At 42.9% G+C, this 20446-nt stretch overlaps 2 pseudogenes across 2 annotated transcripts; one reads left to right on the forward strand and one right to left on the reverse strand.

Moving 5' to 3' along the window:
• Nucleotides 1-3711: 3711 nt before the first annotated feature.
• LOC309815834 (large ribosomal subunit protein uL22-like) lies at nucleotides 3712-4559 on the forward strand (annotated as a pseudogene). Its single transcript has one exon. The product of its transcript is annotated as a large ribosomal subunit protein uL22-like (transcript).
• Nucleotides 4560-17428: 12869 nt separating this feature from the next.
• Nucleotides 17429-18226, reverse strand: LOC309815551 (5'-deoxynucleotidase HDDC2-like; annotated as a pseudogene). The gene has a single exon. The product of its transcript is annotated as a 5'-deoxynucleotidase HDDC2-like (transcript).
• Nucleotides 18227-20446: the final 2220 nt, after the last annotated feature.

Consider the following 20446-nt stretch of genomic DNA (forward strand, 5'->3'; position numbering starts at 1 on the left):
CCTGCGTGCGGCAACTAAGACCTGACGCAGCCAAAATAAATTAATAAATATATTCTAAAAAGAAAGAAAGAAAGAAACCAAAGCAAGGAAGGATTTCAAAAACAAGGGAGTGGTTACCTGTGTCCAGTGCTGCTGAGAGACAGGGACAGATGAGGACAGACAAGTGGCTACTAGATGGGGGTCAAAGGTTGCCTTTGGTATGAGAGTCTCAGTGGATTGGTGAACACAGCAACCCTACTGGAATAGAATGAAGAAAAGATAGAAGTACAACCCCCTGGGAAGGAACACCAAGAAGTGGGGTGGTGGCTGGAGAGAGACGTGGGGTCAAGGGAGGACTTCTTCATGAGGGCAGACACTTGGGCAAAGACCTGGGAGAGAGGGAAGAGGGGATGATGTAGGTGAGAAGAGTCCTGAGCAGGCTGTGGAGGGGTGGGGTGAAGGTGGGGAGTAAAAGCCAGAGCTCAAGATAACTGTTGTCCTCAGGGACACCTCTTCCACTGTAATAGAAGCAAAGGCAGGTGGGTTCAGTATTTCAGGGGGAAGATAAGAGACTTCCTGCCCTATTATCTTTGTTGTTTCAATAAAGTACAAAGTGACAATTATCAGCTGGGCATGGGGTTGGGTGAAGGTGAAACTACTCCCTCTATTCTGCTTTCTCCCCCTTACCCTACTAAATGCAGTCACACTCAATGCCCTGAACTTTTCCCTCATCTTTTTGTCCTGGTCCTTCTGATCCTGCTCTGACTCACCATGTTATCTCTCCTGAGTAAGAAGTCTACATTTTTAAAACAAAGCATCTGGAAATAACACATTAGCTCCCCCCGCCCCGCTCCATAATGCTTCTCTATCACAGAAACATCTCAGCCTGGTAGGGGAATTTTGTTCCCCCAGACAGGGTAGGAAGACCTTAACCTTGGACCTGATACCACAGCTATTCACGTGGACAAATGATGAATGACATGAGATTCTGGCATGTAACTCTCCAGGCTCCAGTACAGCTGCATTACTCACATTTAACCACTGACCCTCCATCCATAGAAAGTGAGCTTTGGATTATCTGCCCCAAAGAGGGGAGGGACGCCCCAGATCCTTTTACAGTCCTCACCAACGCCTCGGAAGTGGCAGGTTGGGATTCAAATACTGTCTGTAGAATGTCTACAAACTTGACATTTAGCTCTATTTATTGTTATAAGTGGGTGGAACTCAAGCCTAGATAGCCACGCATTTCCTATTTCCAATAATGGCATCAGGGTCGTCTGCCTCTGCCATCCCAGAGAAAGGTAAAACAGGCCTCCAAGCCAACCAGAGGTGGAGGCTCATGCCTGAAAAATGAATTCTTTCACCCACAGCTATTTTTTTTTTCCACCAATAGAAATACTTCCAGGCTGAGTTGGCAAATGGGAGCCTAAGAAACGTGTGGGGAAATTCTGGTCCCTACTGCAGCTACTGAGTAATCGCTCTGAATTCATTTTGTCTCACCCAGAACTCTGCCTGTGCTTCCTTGGGAATTCCCCCAGAAGTTTGCAATAAACTTGATGTCATGCTATTTATTTCTAAGGCAGGAAATGGAATATTTGTGGAGCTTCCTTTGCAAGAAGAAATGATGACCTTTAAACTTTCATCGAAAGAAAAGGAAGTATATGCTGTAATAAGATTCCCTCAGTCAGTACTATCCAGCAGGGCTAAGAATCTCTTGCCTTTGGAGTGACCTCAGCAGAGCCCCTGAGAGACAGCTGGGCAGTGGCTCCATGGTTCCCAGGACCTAAACCCCAGAGACCCTTCCTCCTCCCACCCACCCTCCACTCACATGAGGCCTTGAATTTCATTTTCTAAGATTCGAAATGAAAGACACTCATCTATAAGAACTCCATACTCTCTACCTGAGCTTATTTCCCAAGCCTGTCCCTCCACACCCCCTTGCCCATCAGGCAGCTGGCGTCCCTGAATGAGGAAGGAACTTTCTACCTGGTCACCAAAAAGTCCTCCTTGGCCTTCAGGCTGCTCCTCATCAGCTGAGTTCCCGCCAGGCCGGGCCTCTTAAAAACTCTCCCTGAGACTTCCCTCGCAGTCCAGTGGTTAAGACTCTGTGCTTCCACTGCAGGGGGCACAGGTTCGATTCCTTGTCAGGGAACTAAGATCTTGCACGCCTCGTGGTATGGCTGAAAAAAAAAAAAAAAACTCTTCCGGGCTTCAGGCCCTGGAATCCCTATACTCAGAGGCTTATCTTAACTCCCCTTCCCTTCTCCCTCCCCTTTTCCTGGCAGGAAGATCCATCCCTAACTGACTCCTGAGGTGCCTCCATTGACCTTCACACCATCCTGAATTGAGCTGCAGCATCTCTTCTATTCTCGCAAGATGTCGCCCTCACCCGTGGGCTGGCACATTCTCCTTCTGAGAAGTTTCCACAAAGCAGCTGCTGAAGTAAAAGGAGAAAAGGAGGGATAAAGGGAGAGAGGCGGGAGGGAAGGAGGAGAAATGACTTTTTACTGAGTACCAAATGTAACCAATGTATCAGGCAGGCTGAACTTCATGAATGACAAACAAGAAATGACTTTTTCCGCCTGCATCGGCAGGCGGACTCTCAACCACTGCGCCACCAGGAAAGCCCTATATGTCGGTTTTACCTTAGTAAAGTTGTTTGTTAGAAGTACTGACAGGGCTGTGAGGAAATTCTCATTTGTTGCTGACTGGTTCAGTGTTTTTGAAGAATAACATGATAGTAATTTAACATCTGGATAATAATTAAAATGACATCAACAGGGAAAAAAATAAATAATTATATCCACAGATGACTTTTCCCATGTTAACAGAAGACAACAAGAAGACAAGAAGACTCTGTAAAGCATGTAAAATAAAGGGTCTTTGAACTAGGGAATACCAGGTATATTTGAAGGTGGGAGAAGTATCACAAACAGAGTAATTAATGACAGCATGCAGCATGACGCTGAGAATCCCAGCCCTTGCCCAACACATACCACTTGCAGAAGGCTGATGGCCAGGCCTTTACCCTTTAGGCAGGAGACAAAAAGAGGCTTCTCTGGGGAATCAAGCCAATACTGATACTAGGGCTTGTTCAACCCAATGGCCCTGCCAGGGCATCAAAGGACGACACTCACAGTCAACAAGCCTTACCCATATTCTCAGAGCTTCCAATCAGCTTTTGAGCACCCACTTTTGCACATAAGCAGAAAATCTAGGATTACTAAACATCTGCAGGAACTTTCTAGCAAGGTGGGTATAAAAACAAACCAGCTGAAAAAAAGCAGAGGGAAAAGAAGAGACTACGCAAAAGAATCAAACTTTAAAAGCAACAACAATAAAAACTATTATGAATGTCCTCGAAATAATAAGATAGTAGGATCGTGAAACGGGAGGAAGATACCATGGGGGAATGAGAGAAGGGTTGGGGGAGAATATTCAAAGAAAAAGAAAATATGGTAAGAGAAATGAAAATAATTAAAAAGTTGGGAGAATAAGTTAAACAAATCTCCCAGAAAGTAAAGCAAAAGACTAGACTTAGAAATAGGACAGAATCAATAAGAATATTAGAGGGAAGATCCAGGAGACTCAGAAGCTAAAACCAGAGGTTCCAGAGGAAAAGACAAGAGGAAAAATCAGAGAGGAAAGGCACTTACTCAAATAATTAATAAAGTTTTCAGAACTTAAAGGACAGGAGCTTTTCCAGTCAGTGGCCTGAGGTGACCTCTAAAAATGGTTCACTATTCACTCGACCCAGAAAATCCCACAAAATCATGCAAGTCGAGAGGTTCAAATCTTCGTGTTCACTTTAAGAACACTTGTGAAACAGCCCAGGCCATTAAGGGTATGCATATCTGAAAAGCCACCAAGTATCTGAAGGATGTCACTTTAAAAAAGCAGTGTGTGCCATTCCGTCGTTACAATGGTGGAGTTGGTAGGTGTGCCCAGGCCAAACAGTGGGGCTGGATGCAGGGTCGGTGGCCCAAAAAGAGTACTGAATTTTTACTGCACATGCTCAAAAATGCAGAGAGTAATGCTGAACTTAAGGGCTTACATGTAGATTCTCTGGTCATTGAGCATATCCAGGTGAACAAAGCCCCCAAGATGCGGTGCAGGACTTATAGAGCTCATGGTTGGATCAACCCATACATGAGCTCTCCGTGCCACATTGAGATGATCCTTACTGAAAAAGAACAGGTTGTTCCTAAACCAGAAGAGGAGGTTGCCCAGAAGAAAAAGATATCCCAGAAGAAATTGAAGAAACAAAAACTTATGGCCCGGGAATAAATGCTGCAAAAAATAAATGCAAATAAAAGTAAAAAAAAAAAAAAAAGGACAGGAGTTTCCAGATGGACATGGCCCATTGAGTGTCTAGCATAATGAATGAAAAAAGATCCACAGCATAAAATTTCAAGACACTGGGGAGGGAGACATAATCCTACAATATTCCAGACAGAAAACCACAGCCACATGGAAATAACGGGCATTTGAATGGTATCAAACTTCAAGCAGCAATATTGAAAGCTAGAGGAAAAGGGAGCAATGCCTTCAAAATCACAAGGGAGAATTAATTCCATCCAACCCAGAATTCTATATCCAGCCAAACTATCAACCAAATGTCAAGGTAGAATAAAGACTTTCTCAGACATGTAGGTTCCTAAAAATATTTTTACTTCTTTGGCATCTTTTTCCAAGAAGCCACTAAAGGGAGTAAATCAAGATAGAAGAATACATGGGAAACAAGGAAAGGGTGGCTCCAGTGCAGGAGTAAGGTGTAAGGAATCCTGATGGTGAAGGAGATCTCAGGATGAAGCTGTATGCAGCAGTAAAGAGAACCACCAGTCCAAGGTAGATCAGGTCAGAAAATCTAGGAAATATTCTTTTTCTAAGATAAAAGAAACTGCCTAATACATCTGAATGTCTTAAAATTTAAACAATTACTGGAAATTTAGAGTTGGATTAATAATCATCAGAGGTGGATTTACTGTGAAGCTAATCAAGCTTAAATCTCAAGACCCTTCATTTACAAGGTTCCTTGCAAAGCCTGTGCTTAGTTTGTATTTGTAAATTTTTTTAAATAAATTTCTTTATTTTTGGCTGTGTTTGGTCTTAATTGCTGTGTGCAGGGCTTTCTCTAGTTGCAGCGAGCTGAGGCTACTCTTTGTTGCGGTGCACAGGCTTCTCATTGAGGTGGCTTCTCTTGTCACGGAGCACAGGCTCTAGGTGCGCGGGCTTCAGTAGTCCTGGCACATGGGCTCAGTAGTTGTGGCTCACGGGCTTAGTTGTTCCACGACATGTGAGATCTTCCCAGACCAGGGCTCAAACCCATGTCCCCTGCATTGGCAGGCGGATTCTTAACCATTGCACCACCAGGGAAGCCCTGTATTTGTAATTTTTATTTGTTTTCTTAAAAAGGGCTGCCAATAGAAACTATATCCAGCCCCAGTGATAAGTACATAAAAACTAAGCAAATGAAAAAAAGACAGTTATTAACTCAAGGGAAAATAACATGTTGAACTGGAAAGGAAGAGTTTACTAATTGGCTTAAGTCTGAATAGCACTGACATATTCATAATAATATAAACTCTTATTATTAATCTAAGAAAATTAAGATATAACTGTATTAGGAGGACTGGGAAGTAGGTAAAGAGGATAGTTGGGGCAGGACAGAGAACTGAAATTCTCATTCTCCAAAGTGGGAAGATCATCGTTAATGCCTAAAACTTAAAGTTCAGGGAAAAGTAAAGCAAGTATCTCATTTAAAATAAGAATTAAGTACCAAATGATAGAGATGGGAGAAGAAGAATCTGCTATATTTAATATATCTTATATTTATATTGATTAATATACATTTATATCTATTAATAATAATATATTAGTATTTAACAAATCTTCTAGAACTATTTGACTCTTTACATGCAGAACTTTGCTTTTAAAAACACACACACAGGGGCCTCCCTGGTGGCGCAGTGGTTGAGAGTCCGCCTGCCGATGCAGGGGATACGGGTTCGTGCCCCGGTCTGGGAGGATCCCATATGCCGCGGAGCGGCTGGGCCCGTGAGCCATGGCCGCTGGGCCTGTGCATCCGGAGCCTGTGCTCCGCAACGGGAGAGGCCACAACAGTGAGAGGCCCGCATACCGCAAAAAGGAAAAAAAAATAAAAATAAAAAAACACACACACAAAACAATAAAGCTGTACTTCCTTTTTTTTTTTTTACTGGCTTACGTCAAAGATTCTCTATTTTTTTCTTTTTTTTTTTTGGCCATGCCACATGGCATGTACTATTTTTTAAAACTAGATTTTAAAAGGAGAAGAAAAAGTCTAAACAGTCTCATTTCAGTCATTAAAACTCCCTTCCATAACACAACATTGTAAATCAACTATACTTCAATTAAAAATTTTTTTTTCTTTTTTAGATTCCCTTCCAGGTTAGTCCACCAATCTAAGTCAGAACTTCAAACTTGCATTCAAAATCAAAATGTCAGTCTCACATGTGACCAGTACACCAATTCCTTACTCTGAAAGGGGCAAAGAGAAAATAATTAAATGTTAGTCTGCCTCTGTGTGTGTGTGCGTGTGTGTGTGGTGTGTGAAGCAAATGTGACAAAACATTGAGGACTATTGCTTTAGGAAGATGAGTGTGCAGATGTTCATTGTGCTATTCTTTACACTTGTCTGGATGTTTGAAATTTTCCATGGTGAGAACTGAGGGGGAGGAAGGAAGATTACCAATCCCACAACGAATTCAAAGTTTCTCGGGATCCCTGCTCAGCCTGGCCTGTGGCTCTGGGAAGGGGGGCGTGTATCTTCCTCCACTCTTTCCTCCTTCCCCTCCCTCCAATGTCCTACCTTCCTCCCTGATTTGGAGCCTAAGAAGAAGTAGTGGCAGTAGGGAAAGTCTTCCATGTCTGGGGTTTGCCAGCCAGACCGAGTCTGCCCTGAGTGGTGGGTGTGCCCGGCGGAGGCCTAGGTCAAGCCAGTAGTTGGATACAACTGGCCCAGGCAGGTCAGATGAGGGGGTTTGGCAAGCAGCAGGAAGTCACTCATTGGCATGAGCTGATTTGAATGAGGGGGCAATCTAATCAGAGGAATCTGCCCGTGAGGAAACTGTGGCATCCTTCTTTAGTAGATGCCTCGGCTCAGGCACAGGAAATCACGGGGAAGGGGCTTGGAGGCAGTATTCCATCAAACACTCCGTGAGACGTGGATATAAAAGTACCCAGGACACAGAGGCAGTGGGTAGGGACGTGATCTTCCCTCTTCTACACTGATGCAGAACAGCCTTGGTGCCTGTACACACACGTGTCCTCAGAGGACAGCTGGTAAATAAAAACCAAAGAGTGGAAGGTCTGAGTTATATGGTAGATATATGTGTAAAGTTTTAAGAAACTGTCAACTTGTTTCCCAAAGTGGTTGTACCATTTTTCATTCTCACCAGCAGAGTATGAAGGTTCTATTCTTTGACATCCTCATCAACACTTGATATGGTCAGTCTTTTTCATTTTGGACATTCTTGTAGGTGTGCAATGAGACCTAAAGAGTCTGGAGTTACACTGGTATCTTCTTTGGCACCAAGAAAAATGCCAGGCCTAGAGGAAATACTTGTTGCTTGATTGATCCGTTTTTTTCAGTAAATGGAATCAGTTACAAACTGGTAGTCCCACGGGTTAAACTGTTCCTAATCAAAGGCACAGACACAGAGACAGTGAGGTACAGAAGACAGAGCAAGGGACTGGTAAGGAGATGACTTGGGCTCTAGTCCTGGCCCATCACCTAGTAAAGTATTAGTTAAGTAGCCATTAGTTAAGTAAAGTATTAGTTAAGTAGTCACTCAACTTCCCAGGGGTTCAATTTTCTTATCTGTAAAATGGGAAACATTAGGATAACTGATTTGCAAACGTTTATGGGTGGTCAAAATTATGTATATCAGTGAAGAAGGCTTTTCTATATAATAGAAATTTTATTTTTATGAGGGATGCAAATTTCCAAATATTTTAAGGACTACATCAGATGCAAAAGAAGAGAACTTGAATATTTTTGAGTCTTTATTTTTTACCCGGAAATTCACCTTTTGTTTGATTTCCACAACTACCTTACAAGGAGAGCTACCCCATTTCAGATGCTAGAAAACACCAATCTGTCAGACTCCAAAGCCCAGGTTCTTCTTACTGCAATGAGAAATGAAGCAACTCGTTCCCTACAGATGCATTAATCACTCAGGACCCCTGTGTATGTGCACTCTGTCCCCCAAACTGAATAGAGTTGCAGTTTCATAATAATCCCCTCAATCATCCTCAACCCAATCCTTAACACAAATGGCTTAATCAGGCCTAGAAACAAAGTTGCTGAGGATTTAAAAGAAGAAGAATATGTTACAAATGAGTTTATATACAAAACAGAAATAGAACCACTGACATGGAAAACAAACTTATGGTTAGCAAAGGCGAAAGGGGGAAGAAGGGATAAATCAGGAGTTTGGGATTAACATATATACACGACTATATATAAAATAGATCAACGACAAGGACCTACTGTATAGCAGAGGGAATTATACTCAATATTTTATAATAACCTATAAGGGAAAAGACTGAAAAAGAATAGATATCTATATGTATCTATAACTGAACCACTTTGCTGTACACCTGAAACTAACACAACATTGTAAATCAACTGTACTGCAATAAAAATAAAAAATTTTAATTAAAAAAAATTTAATTAAAAAAGAAAAGAAAAGAAGAAGAATGTGCTTCACTTCTTCTCCACTGGAGAGAGCAGAGCATGAGAAGCAGAAAGACCAGCCCACACTGTCCTACACACCTGGAGGATTCAGGGGTCAACCATATTTCAGGAGGGCCATGGACAAGCTGAGTCTTCACTGAGGAGAGCAACCAGCTCAATGAGTGGTCTGAGAGACAAACTATGTGAAAAGCAGTTAGAGAAGATTCAGGGGGCACGTGATCGATGCCATCACCTTCCTCAAGGTCTCTGCTGTGGTGTCATAACTTCCGTGCATCTTTGTCGATAGACGTTGGATCAAGAGAAGGGACTCACAGAGGTGCTTACAGTCTTTGGTTCACCAAAAGGGAGAGCATTCTAATAGCAGAGCTGTCCAGCAGCAGAGTGGGCTGCTTCACAAAGTTACAGGTACTCCATCTCTTGAATCACTCTCATCGCTGCAGGAAATGCAGCTGAAGGTACTTACTGCCACCCTGAGGAAGAGTCAGACTAGGAAAACAGTTCCAAAATTCTAAGAAGTAGAAGGTATGGTCACATACTAGGAGTTTTCTAAGGTCTTTGTTTAATGAAACTGAAGAGTTGAGACCGGAAATGCCAAATTAGACATTAATAGAGATTGCATTAAGACAACACAAGTAGGGACTTCCCTGGTGGCTCAGTGGTTAAGAATCTGCCTGCAAATGCAGGGGACACAGGTTTGATGCCTGGTCCGGGAAGATCCCACATGCCACGGAGCAACTAAGCCCGCGAGCCACAACTACTGAGCCCGTGTGCCACAACTACTGAAGCCCGCGCGCCTAGAGCCTGTGCTCCACAACAAGAGAAGCCACCGCAATAAGAAGCCCGCACACCGCAACAAAGAGTAGCCCCCGCTCCCTGCAACTAGAGAAAGACCACACGCAGCAACAAAGACCCAATGAAGCCAAAAAAAAGACAACACAAGTAGATGGCAATGAAGTAATGAGTTCTAGGGTCTGGCTCAATTACAGTGGTGAAGGCTAAGTAGGAAGACTTCCCAAAATATTAAGTAATGCTGAGCATGGGGCCAGCTCAGCTGGACAGCAACAGACTGGAAGGACTCTTAAACAGGGGTCTACTACCCAAAAATCCACCAAGGTGTCCAACAAAAAGAGGCGCACCTACCCCCTTCAAGAGCCCACAAAAGTCCCAAGAACTGAAGGCCAGAGGAAGATCTCTTTGTAAAATTTTCATAAGCCAGTTGGGAGGACTTCTTTTGAATGTTTTAAATGTTTTAAATATTTTTTTAAATGTTTTTCTTATTATAACAAAAGTAATATAGGTTTGTTGCAGAAATTTTTCAAATAAATAAAAGCACAAAAAAGAAAATTTAAAACATCTGTGATTCAAAATGCAAAATATTTCTGTTGTTGACATACTGGTATATATCCAGCCAGTCTTTTTGTTTTTATAAAACAGAATCATAAATACTGCTCAGTAACTGAAATGCAGGCCAAAAGGAAAAAAACATATTTGCTTCATCCGTGTCAATGAGTTTACATTACTATTTTATGAAGAGGTTTTAAAAGCTAACAATAAAAAATCGAAAAGGGTAAAAATCATGAACAAAATTAATGAAATTTTTAAAGTGAAAATAGCATTGGTGAAAGTGTGGGAAAATGGGCACTTTCATACAATGCTTGTGGCAGTGGATATGGACACAACCTTTCTGGAGGGCAGTTGGGCCATAGAGTCCATAAACTTCTGGACCCTGAATTCCACTTTCAGAAATTTAGCCAGAGGAAAATTTATCCTACGGAAATGTATTCCCAAGATTATATAAATATTTGCCTTTATTTTCTTCTCATAATTTTATGATTTTTTTTAATGTTTAAGCCTTTCATTTATTTGGAATTGAATTTGGCATGAGGAAAAAAATGCAACCTTTTCATTTTTTATTTTCCAATGGATTATTAGTTCCCAATGCACCATTTATTAATTAATTCATGCTTTCCCCCTCTGCTTGTAAATACCGGAAGTTTGGCTTTGACATGTAATCCACTGCCGTTCGGGCTACACTTCAGGAAATTTGAGACTGAAAGTCAGAACATCTTGTCTCCTCCCTCAAACCTATGAGACAAATAATATGTCACTTCCTCTCTTTTTACTTTGGTTATGAATTCCTTCTTTCCAAATTCTGCAAGGAAAGGTCACTGGTTCCACTGTATAGAAATTCCCGGGGCTGCAGACAAAGCAGAACTAACTAAAATGGGGAAATCTGGGAAACGCTATTGGTTCAACCTACCCTAAGTGGTTACTCAAACTGTCTAAAGCCTAAATCATCATCTTCCTCCCCAAACCATTTCCTCCTCCAGACTTCTCCATTTCTATTGTCCAGACTCAACATCTTGATGTCACCCTAGAGTGCTCTTTCTTCTCTCTCACACACCCAGGACCCAGCACGTCAGTTCCTCCTTCCCCACTCCGGCCTGTCAGATCCGCCCCTTCATCTGGTCCCATCACGGCTTCTCTCAGCCCATGCCTTGCCCACCTTTCACCTGGAGGAACAGACGCGTCTCCCTGCCTCACTCATTTCCTGTTCTAATCACTGTCAAAATGTTCTCCACCACGGCATTACTCTGCTCTAAGCGTTCCAGGGGTTCCTCCTTGCTCATAAACGACAGTCCAGATATCATATTGGTGCAGCAAAAACAGAAATGAGACTTTTCTGATAAACAAGGAAAATAAGGAAACAATGAACAGGCTGGGGAAACAACATAAACAGGCCTGAAAGAGTTAAGCAATCTTGGTTATTCTTTAGCTGTTACTACCAACAAACACTCGTAGCTAGACTTGTCCTTCACAAAGCTGATTACCCTCTGACTCCATCCAAATTACCCTTTGCACCTGGCATTTCTTCTCCCCCTACATTCCCTTGTAGCACTCTTCATTTCAGAAAGAAGGTCACGGGCCAAAAACTTCAAGGACACCAGACCAGATAACTTCAAGGATGCCAGCTTTGGCCATGAATTTGCAGAAGAAAAGAAATGAAAGACCTTCACCAAATTGATCCTTATCATATACCTGGACTACAAGCCCCACCTATAAAATCTTCTCCCATTCCCAAAGGAGGGGGGCACAGTTCTTGAGGCGTTAGCATACTCTGTCTTCTCTTTGCCTGGCAAAGAAAATAAAAAGCCTCTCTATTTCTTGTCTTCCAATTCTCTGTCTCCGTGTTTTTGTTTGACATCAGTGCACAGGGAACCAGATTTGGCAACAATATCAATACTCAGCGATGCCCGCTGCGATTTGGGAATCCCACCCACCTCTTGAATCTTTTCTCCTTCCTCTGACACAAGCTCTCTGTCTATCTCTTAAATATTTCGTTAATTTCTCTCCTCTTTTACCTCCAGTCTCAACTGGATTTAGGCATCTTTATTCAAGTATTGAATAAAGTATGACGGTGTCCACTGTTAATTTCTAAAATTTTAAATTACACTGCACCTTAATGCCCATGTATTTACTTTTCTCAGTGGGTCAGTAGCCCTCACAAAAGCACAGTTCTCAGCCCCAACGTAAGGCCTTGCTTTTTCCAAGCTCTTCTTTTAAGAGACATAAATGTCTGCAAGTTGCACCATATTCGGTCCCGGAAATTTTGCATCAGCGATTTTATCAGACCACTTTCCTCTAAGCCAAGAAAGAGCTGGGGTCAGAATAGGGCACTGGGTGACTGAAATGGAAGGGCTGAAAGAGGTCAGAGCCAGCTGGAAGGAGCGGTAACACCAAAGGTGAGCCGGCAACGGTTTTGGCTGCACTGGGACCTGTATCCTCACGTGGATGGACCAGAGCCGGCAGCTCCCTTGCCTCCCAGGATCCCACACTCTCCATGCTTCCCTTACTTCTCTGGCTTCCCAGTTGCCTTTACTCGCCCTTTCCTGGGCACCTGCCCTCTGACCAGTCGGTTTGCCTACCGGGCCCTCTCACCCGCTCTCAAGTCTTCCACTGCTAAGGATTCCACAACACCAGCTCCAGCCCGCTGTCTCTTCTGAGCTCTAAACGCATGCCTGCAACTCCCGGCTCATAAGCTCTTCCCACCCCACAGCCTCTTCTCCAAGTCTGCCACCATTTCTCTCAGAATGTGGTGCCTTGGTATTCCTCGCGGCTCCTTCCAGAATATGGATAACTCAAATACATCAGTCATCCAAGTGCGTAGTTTTCTTGGGGCCGTCTATCTTCCTCACACCCCATGTCTAACCAGTAGCCAAGTCATGTAGATGCTGCCTTCTAATAACTCCAGTACATCATTTTCTCTCCACCTCCACTGCCACCACCCAAGTCCGAGCCATCCTCATCTCTTGCTGGGAGGATTCAATAGGCTTCTCCCCTCATTTGCTTTCTCCCCTTTAAAAACACAAACCTGATCTTTTAAAAACACAAACCTGACTTTACCTGCTTAAAATATCTCAAAATGCCTTCAGAATAAATCCAATGTCCTTCGTATGTTTACAAGGCTGTCAGCGACCTGGCCCTGCCTACCGCTTCACCCTCAACTCATGCCACTTTGCCCCTCACTCTTTTGGCTTCTGCCAAACTGGCTCTTTTCCAGTTTCTCTAATACACAACAGTCCTTCTAGCTTCAGGGCCTCCACGCATGCTGTTCTCATTGCCCCAGACGTGAATCTCTTTCCATACATCTACCTGCACCTTCATCTGGCTAAACCCTCCCCTTCCTATCCATTAGGTTGCTTTCCCAGACAGACTTTCCGCGACTTTTCAGAATAGATTAGGTTCTCCCCTCCCACTGCATCTATTGATATCTCCCTACGACCCTTTTCTTAATAACCACGCCCAACTGTGATCATGTGTGCAAGATATGGCTTCCCTGCTAGCAGAGATGCTCCATGAGATTCAGAACAGTTTTTCTTTTCACCATACCTCATGCCTCAGCTCCAAACATGTTCCTGGACCAAAGATCCCCATCTTCTATGAATGAATGAAAGAACTGATAACTTTAATAAGTATTCCAGTCTACTATACTCACTAGAGACAAGCTTGCATTCTACTTTAAATTCCTTTGACTGTAACCTGATTTTTGGTTAGCCGCATGTGACATTCCCTGCAGCGAATCTATGCTTTCCATTCTGCAACATGGAGAGACCAGGACTAGTAAGAAAAAGGTCTAAAATTCCATGGATGGAGGAAGGTGGATAAATCCCAAAGAAGGGGCAGCTTGAGCACATGTGGAGAGATGGGAGAGCATTGGACATTTGGAAAGACGGGAAAGGAAACTAACACTAAACTGAACACTCTTACAGACACAACCTCATTTAATCCTTCCAAAGTCCTGTGAAGGAAGAATCACTAGCCCAGTTTTACAAATGAGGCAACCAAAGTTCTAAAAGTTAAGGAAATTGCCTAGGGTCACACGGTAGGAGAGACAGACATGAAATGTTACTCCTTATGCTTTTACTTGGACTATTTCGTCAGCCTGGGCTATCCATTCTCCACTATCTAAATCTAATTCTTCAAGACACGGCTAAAATGCAGCCTTCGGGAAGCTTCCCTAATTCTTGATGTTAGCTTCAGTCACTCCCTTCCCTTCTGTCTGCTTCTGTCTCTACTACAGCACTTCTTTTATTCTGCTTGTGCTATTGTCTTCTACACGGGTCTTGCCCACAAGTTCCAAGTCTGTTAAGGGCCAGTGGATTTCTTTGCCACCTCTTTCTCATGGCTTCCAATACAATGCCTTACACATGATGGAACCATGAAGCAGGTTGTCAAGAGGGCTCCAGGAAGGCTTCATGGAAGTAGGCTCTATAGGATCACCTTTTCCCCTCTGCCTCCAAGCCCCGCTCCTGAGTCCAGGCTCTCTTAGGCTTCTCCTCCAGGGGAGCCACAGTGCTTTGAGCAACCCTGCAGGGAATATAATGGCCTACTTGGGGACAGCACTGGATGGAAGACCTCCTGGATGTAAGAGTCCCGAAAAGGGGAAATTAAGATCATATTTTTTCCTTGGATATTCCTTTTTTTACCAAAATACTCCAACACTTGTCCAGCCTTTCAGGCTCAGAAACCTAAACTTCCTTTTCTTGAGGGTAATCGAGGGCTCCGATGGTCCTCCATGTATATCAAGCTTTCTAGAAAACAAGCCTGAGTCATCATCACTTAACAGATGGAGTAAAATTGCCATTTCCTTCTAATTTATCAGCAACTGTTATATATTTCTGTACTAGAAAAGGAACTTTTTTCTATATGCACTCAGAGTGACAAATCAAATTTGCCATTGAAGTAATGAAAAAGCAGGTATCTCTTTGTGACTCAACTGTACATGTGACTGAGAAAGGTTCTACAAAGGATAGTGAGGGGACTTCCCTGGTGGCACAGTAGTTGAGAATCTGCCTGCTAATGCATGGGACATGGGTTCAAGCCCTGGTCTGGGAGGATCCCACATGCCGCGGAGCAACTAAGCCTGTGAACCACAACTACTGAGCCTGCATGTCTGGAGCCTGTGCTCCGCAACAAGAGAGGCCGCAACAGTGAGAGGCCCACGCACCGCCATGAAGAGTGGCCCCTGCTTGCCCCAACTAGAGAAAGCCCTCGCACAGAAATGAAGACGCAGCACAGCAAAAATAAATAAAATAAATAAATTAATTAATAAACTCCTACCCCCAACATCAAAAAAAAAAAAAAAAGAATCTGCCTACCAATGCAGAGGATTCAATCATTCAAACCCAATCAATGCAAGGGTTCAATCCCTTGTCCAGGAAGATCTCACCTGCCTCTGAGCCTGAGCTCTAGAGCCCGTGAGCCACAACTACTGAAGCCCACATGCTTTAGGGCCTGTGTGCCACAACTACAGAGCCCGCGAGCCACAACTACTGAAGCCCACACACCTAGAGCACATGCTCCACAACAAGAGAAGCCACTGCAATGAGAAGCCCGCACACCGCAATGAAGAGTAGCCCCTACTCGCTGCAACTAGAGAAAACCCGCACGCAGCAACAAACACCCAATGCAGCCAAAAATAAATAAAAATAAATAAATTTATTTTTTAAAAAAAGATAGTGAGGAATGAGTTCAGTGTGGGCTCTATGTAACCAAACATAACATTTCAAGAGCACAGAGCTGCCATGAGGCAGAACATGGTCAAGTTCAGGGTAGTCATGAAATATGGAATGGACAGCCAGGGCTAGAAGCCTAGTAGTCATTCAGTACAACTTCCTCCCTTTATAGATAAGGAAGGCCCGGAGAATGTGTGGGAATTGCCAAAGGTCACGCAACTGGTTAGGGTCAGGGTCAGAGTCAGATCCAACTCTCTTGCCTCTCCCACCACACTGTCTGCCACCCCTGCCACTCCACACCTTGCCTGGGCCACAGTTGCTCTAATCAGGGGCCCATCCTCTCCAGCAGCCAGGAGTTCATAACAAAGGGAGGGAGGAGAGAATCATGCACTGGGCATGGGACCTTTGCAATTAACCATTTGCATGCATAAGTCAGTCTCACATCATATTAAATGCTCATATTTAGTTTATAAAAAATGCTTTGAAAAATTGTAAAGTACCATACAAACGTTAGAGCTTTAATATAATTATTATGTGCTTTGATTCTGGGCTGTTACTTCAACTTTATAATTGGCTATTTTGTTTTCACAGTTAATTGATCTTTATATCTGGAATTGAAACTTGGCCAAAATGACCTTAGTGGAAAATTCATCTCCCAGAGGGTAAAGAAGAATGCTAATCTAGACACACTTCTGTCCAAGAAGATATTGATTATGTGAAAGAGGAATTTTGAGAAAAAAATGCGTGTGACTTTGGAGTTTGTGATAAAGGAAGGACAGTCATCCATAGTAGCAGTCAGAATAGGTTAGGCTGTACCAGAGTAAAAAATAAGCCCTGAAATCTCAGTAACTTAACACTAATGCAGGTTGTTCTAGTCTCATACATTTACAGCCACACCTCATGCATTTGTAACCACACCCTCAGGAACACACGACCTCTGAAGTTGCTGCATCAGGGGAAGTTGGCAACGACAGAGGCACGTACTGACCCTCGATTGCATCAGCCTACAGGGGTAACATATCACATCTGACTTCCTGTTCACAGTGCATTGGCCAGACAAACCATGTGTCCCTAATCTAACTGCAAGGGAGATCAGGAAATGAAGACAGACATTTATCAAGTAATCTCACAAATGAGTAGACGGATATTCGATTAGCATGGTCTACCAAATATATGTTCTTTAGATTTCAGGAAAGCAAATATTGAAATGCTTGGAGTATCTCATCTGTATCAAAACAAATGTATACATGCCTTGAAAAAAAAAACTGAAAGGAAATACACCAAAATAATAATAGTGAATACTTTTTTTGAATAGTTATTCAATTGTTTGGGGGTTTTAGTTTCTTCTTCTCTCTTTTTTCTTCTTTGTATTTTTTGTATTTCCCTAGCAATATTTAATCAACATGTTTTAGAACCCAAAAAAGTAATACAAGTTTTTTTTTTTAATTAAGAAACAAGTTCAGGCCAGAGATAACTATGACTCCCATAAGGAAAATGACTCAAAAGAAAAGGAAATCTTTTAAGAATGCACTTCTAATTAGACAGTCTCAATTAGCCAGCAAGAAGAAAATGAGAGAGAGGTATAGACATGACTGTGCCACACAGGAAGCTTTCTGATGAACTATGATTTTTTTTAAGATTTTAAAAATTTATTTATTCAGTTCATAAAAAAACCCCACCCTCCAAGTCTTCATCCATGGCATTTTCAGGGCCACACCCTGTTCTGTAGCTTCCTTTACTGCCCAAATTGTATCACGTTTCTTGCTGGAGTCCAGGCAATCGCAAATAAACAGACTCACATCTGGGGAATCAACAGACCAACAGTGGCAAAACACAATACCATGAAACAGAAAAATAAAATGTTTGTTACAGGACTGCATCTCACGAGTGTGGCTCACTGGTGGTGGCAGCTATGTTAGCATTTCTTTCTGCCTCAAGTTCAGAAACAAGCTGGCCTATCTCAGAGTGACTGAGTTTTCCTGCTGTGGAATTGTAGAAGTCCTGCAGTCTCCCAGGTTTGTTCTCAAGGTCTTCATATTCAGATGCCTGAAGAATCATTTCACATTGGTCCAGCTGCTTCACAAATTTAGCTTTTGCACTAGATTGGGTCTCATATTCTTCCCAAAGTTCATAGAGCTCTTTTCTGAGATCCTCTGGGAGGAGCTGGGTTAGCTACTTCATAGCTTCTTCTTCTCGCCTATGTTTTTCTTCTCTGGGGATGTTATCTGCTGGTGCTATGTCCCCAACGACGCATTCTGCCATATCATGAACCAGGGCTAGGCGTACACATCGGTCTTTGTTAAGATGTTCATCTTTGGTCACCAGAGCCATAATTGCCATCCTATACATGTGATCTGATACGCTCTCTGGCTTCTGGACATTTCTGTATACCCAGCCAGTATATGGGACTCTCCTGAGCTGCCCCACCAGCCGCAGGAACGGCAGCAGTTTCTGGGCCCCGCGGCCCGAGATGGGCGCAGCCATGCGGCTACCGATCCCGATCGTGAACTATGATTTTTAAGGTGTGTCTGTGAAAGAGAGAAAAAAGGACACAGAGCCAATGGAGAAGGCAAAGGGGGGGCACAGCTCTATTTACCACCATCTCAAGAGAAGAAAGAAAGAAAGAGAATTTAGAAACAATAAAAGCACATACATCAGGGAACAAACAAGCTTAGGGGAAGAAAGGGGATCACAGCTAAATGGGGATTTGCTGGCTGACCATGAAACTGTCACTTCTTCATCCTGTCAACTTGAATTTCTCCATCTGCTCCAAGCCACAGCCATCCCTATGCTCTCCGAGTTCCCAGAGCACTTGCCCAAAGTTCACCCAAAATTAAATGGGTAGAGACCTTAGTGGGGTCGACACAAGGTGCTGCCCGGCTGGCTCTTGCCTCCCTTCCCACCCTCATCTCACCACCTTCTTAACCCCCCTCAACTCTGGGCTCCAGCCTCAATGCCCTACTTTCATTTCATCATTTGACCCCCATGACTTTTTCTCTGCCTGGAATGTTCCCTCTTCCCTTCCCATTGAACTACCCACTCCCGATCTCAGACTAGCTCCTCTGTTCAATGCCCTCACAACACTTTTATCTCAGTTTGTACATATCTACTCATATAGGGGATTATTGATGAACACTTTTGTTGTCAGCTTCCAGGACAGCAGAAACCATAGCTGGTTTTGCTCACTGAATGGGGTTTCATTTTTTTAACTCCTTTTTTACTTACTAATGAATAGCCATAGAGAGATTATATCTTCACCTTACCTTTCTTTACTACAGAGCCAGTATCACTAGATAGCGGGATATTTTGAACTAGAAATCAAGAAACAGCGAGTTTTCATTTTTCGTTCCCACTCTCATCATGAACTCTCCATGTGACCTTGGGACATTGACACTCCCCCTCTCTGAGCCTACTTCCTCTTTTATGAAGTGTTTAATCTAGATAGTGTCTGAGGTCCATCCTTCTCCAACATAACATTCTAGGTCCTTCGATAGACTAACAAGACAAAGCAGAAGAAATTAGAAATTAACAAGAGCAAAAGAAAGGAAGAGGTCACACACTAAGAAAAAGAGAATCCCTCGTGGTTGACTGAGCCTCGGCTCTGGAATCTGAATTCCATTTCGGCAACTTGGTAACCTTGTGATCTTAGACAGATTGCTCCATCTCTCTAGACCTAGACTTCCTCTTCTATAAATGTGATAAGAATACCGACCTCACAGATGTGATTATAGTATTAAAGGAGATAATGTTTTATAACACCTGGAACCTCAAAGACTAGGTTACCTGTTAGATCCTTTCCTCTTTCCCACTAACTTTCACGGAATTTAAAAGCACGGAATTTAACTAAATAGGGCATGAGTTGAGACAAAAAATCTCTGCATGTGATGGTTTACGCACACTTTATCTCTGAAGACGCTTTCCACCATCTAAAAAGAAATCATTGCGTTCCCTGAAAATTCATGCAGAGCTGTGTTTCTCTCTTCAATCAAGCACTCTGTCACCCCGTCACATCCAACTACATGCAGTGATTTTAAAGTTGGTTCCCAAGATGTTTACAGATGATTCCTGTCTTCGTGATACAATGACAAGAGCATCACCAAAGTCCCCATTCAGACTCCACCACGATCATGTACTCGATTACGCTGATCGCCTTCACCCCTTTCCTGTATTTCCAAAGAAAAAAGTGAGATTTCATAGAAGAAGAGAGGAAAGCTATTTCAAACCTTTTTTAAATTTTTTTATTTATTTATTTTTTTTACAAAGAACCTTAGAATCACTGAATGATAGGCTGTTTGAGGTAGAAAAGACCTTTAAGGACAATCAGTTTCAGCCCTGTCACTTGGCGTTGGTGGTGATAAGAGACTGGCACATCTATATGCAGTGGAAAGAGAAGCTTGGACTTGGAATCAGAAACCTGAGTTCAAGTGCTGACTCTGCCAGTTTTGTGACCGTAGGTTGGTCACTTAACCTCTTCAAGGGTCCTCAGTTGTGAAAGGGCGTGGTAATCACTGTCTCTCGTAGGTAAAGGGAGGAGCCAGTGAGACAGCGTGGGTGAGAGTTCTTGGTGAACTATGTAAAGCAGTTTTCAAATGAAAAGCGCCACCGTGACTGTTAGACCCACAGCCTCCAAGCTCATAAAGCGTAACCAGTCACCTGCCAAAATACTACATCCTCTCATCCTGCATACCTATATAATTTTTTTTTTCGGTAC

The sequence above is a fragment of the Mesoplodon mirus genome, assembly GCF_964341445.2.
Source record: "Mesoplodon mirus genome assembly, chromosome: 14".
NCBI lineage: Eukaryota > Metazoa > Chordata > Mammalia > Artiodactyla > Ziphiidae > Mesoplodon > Mesoplodon mirus.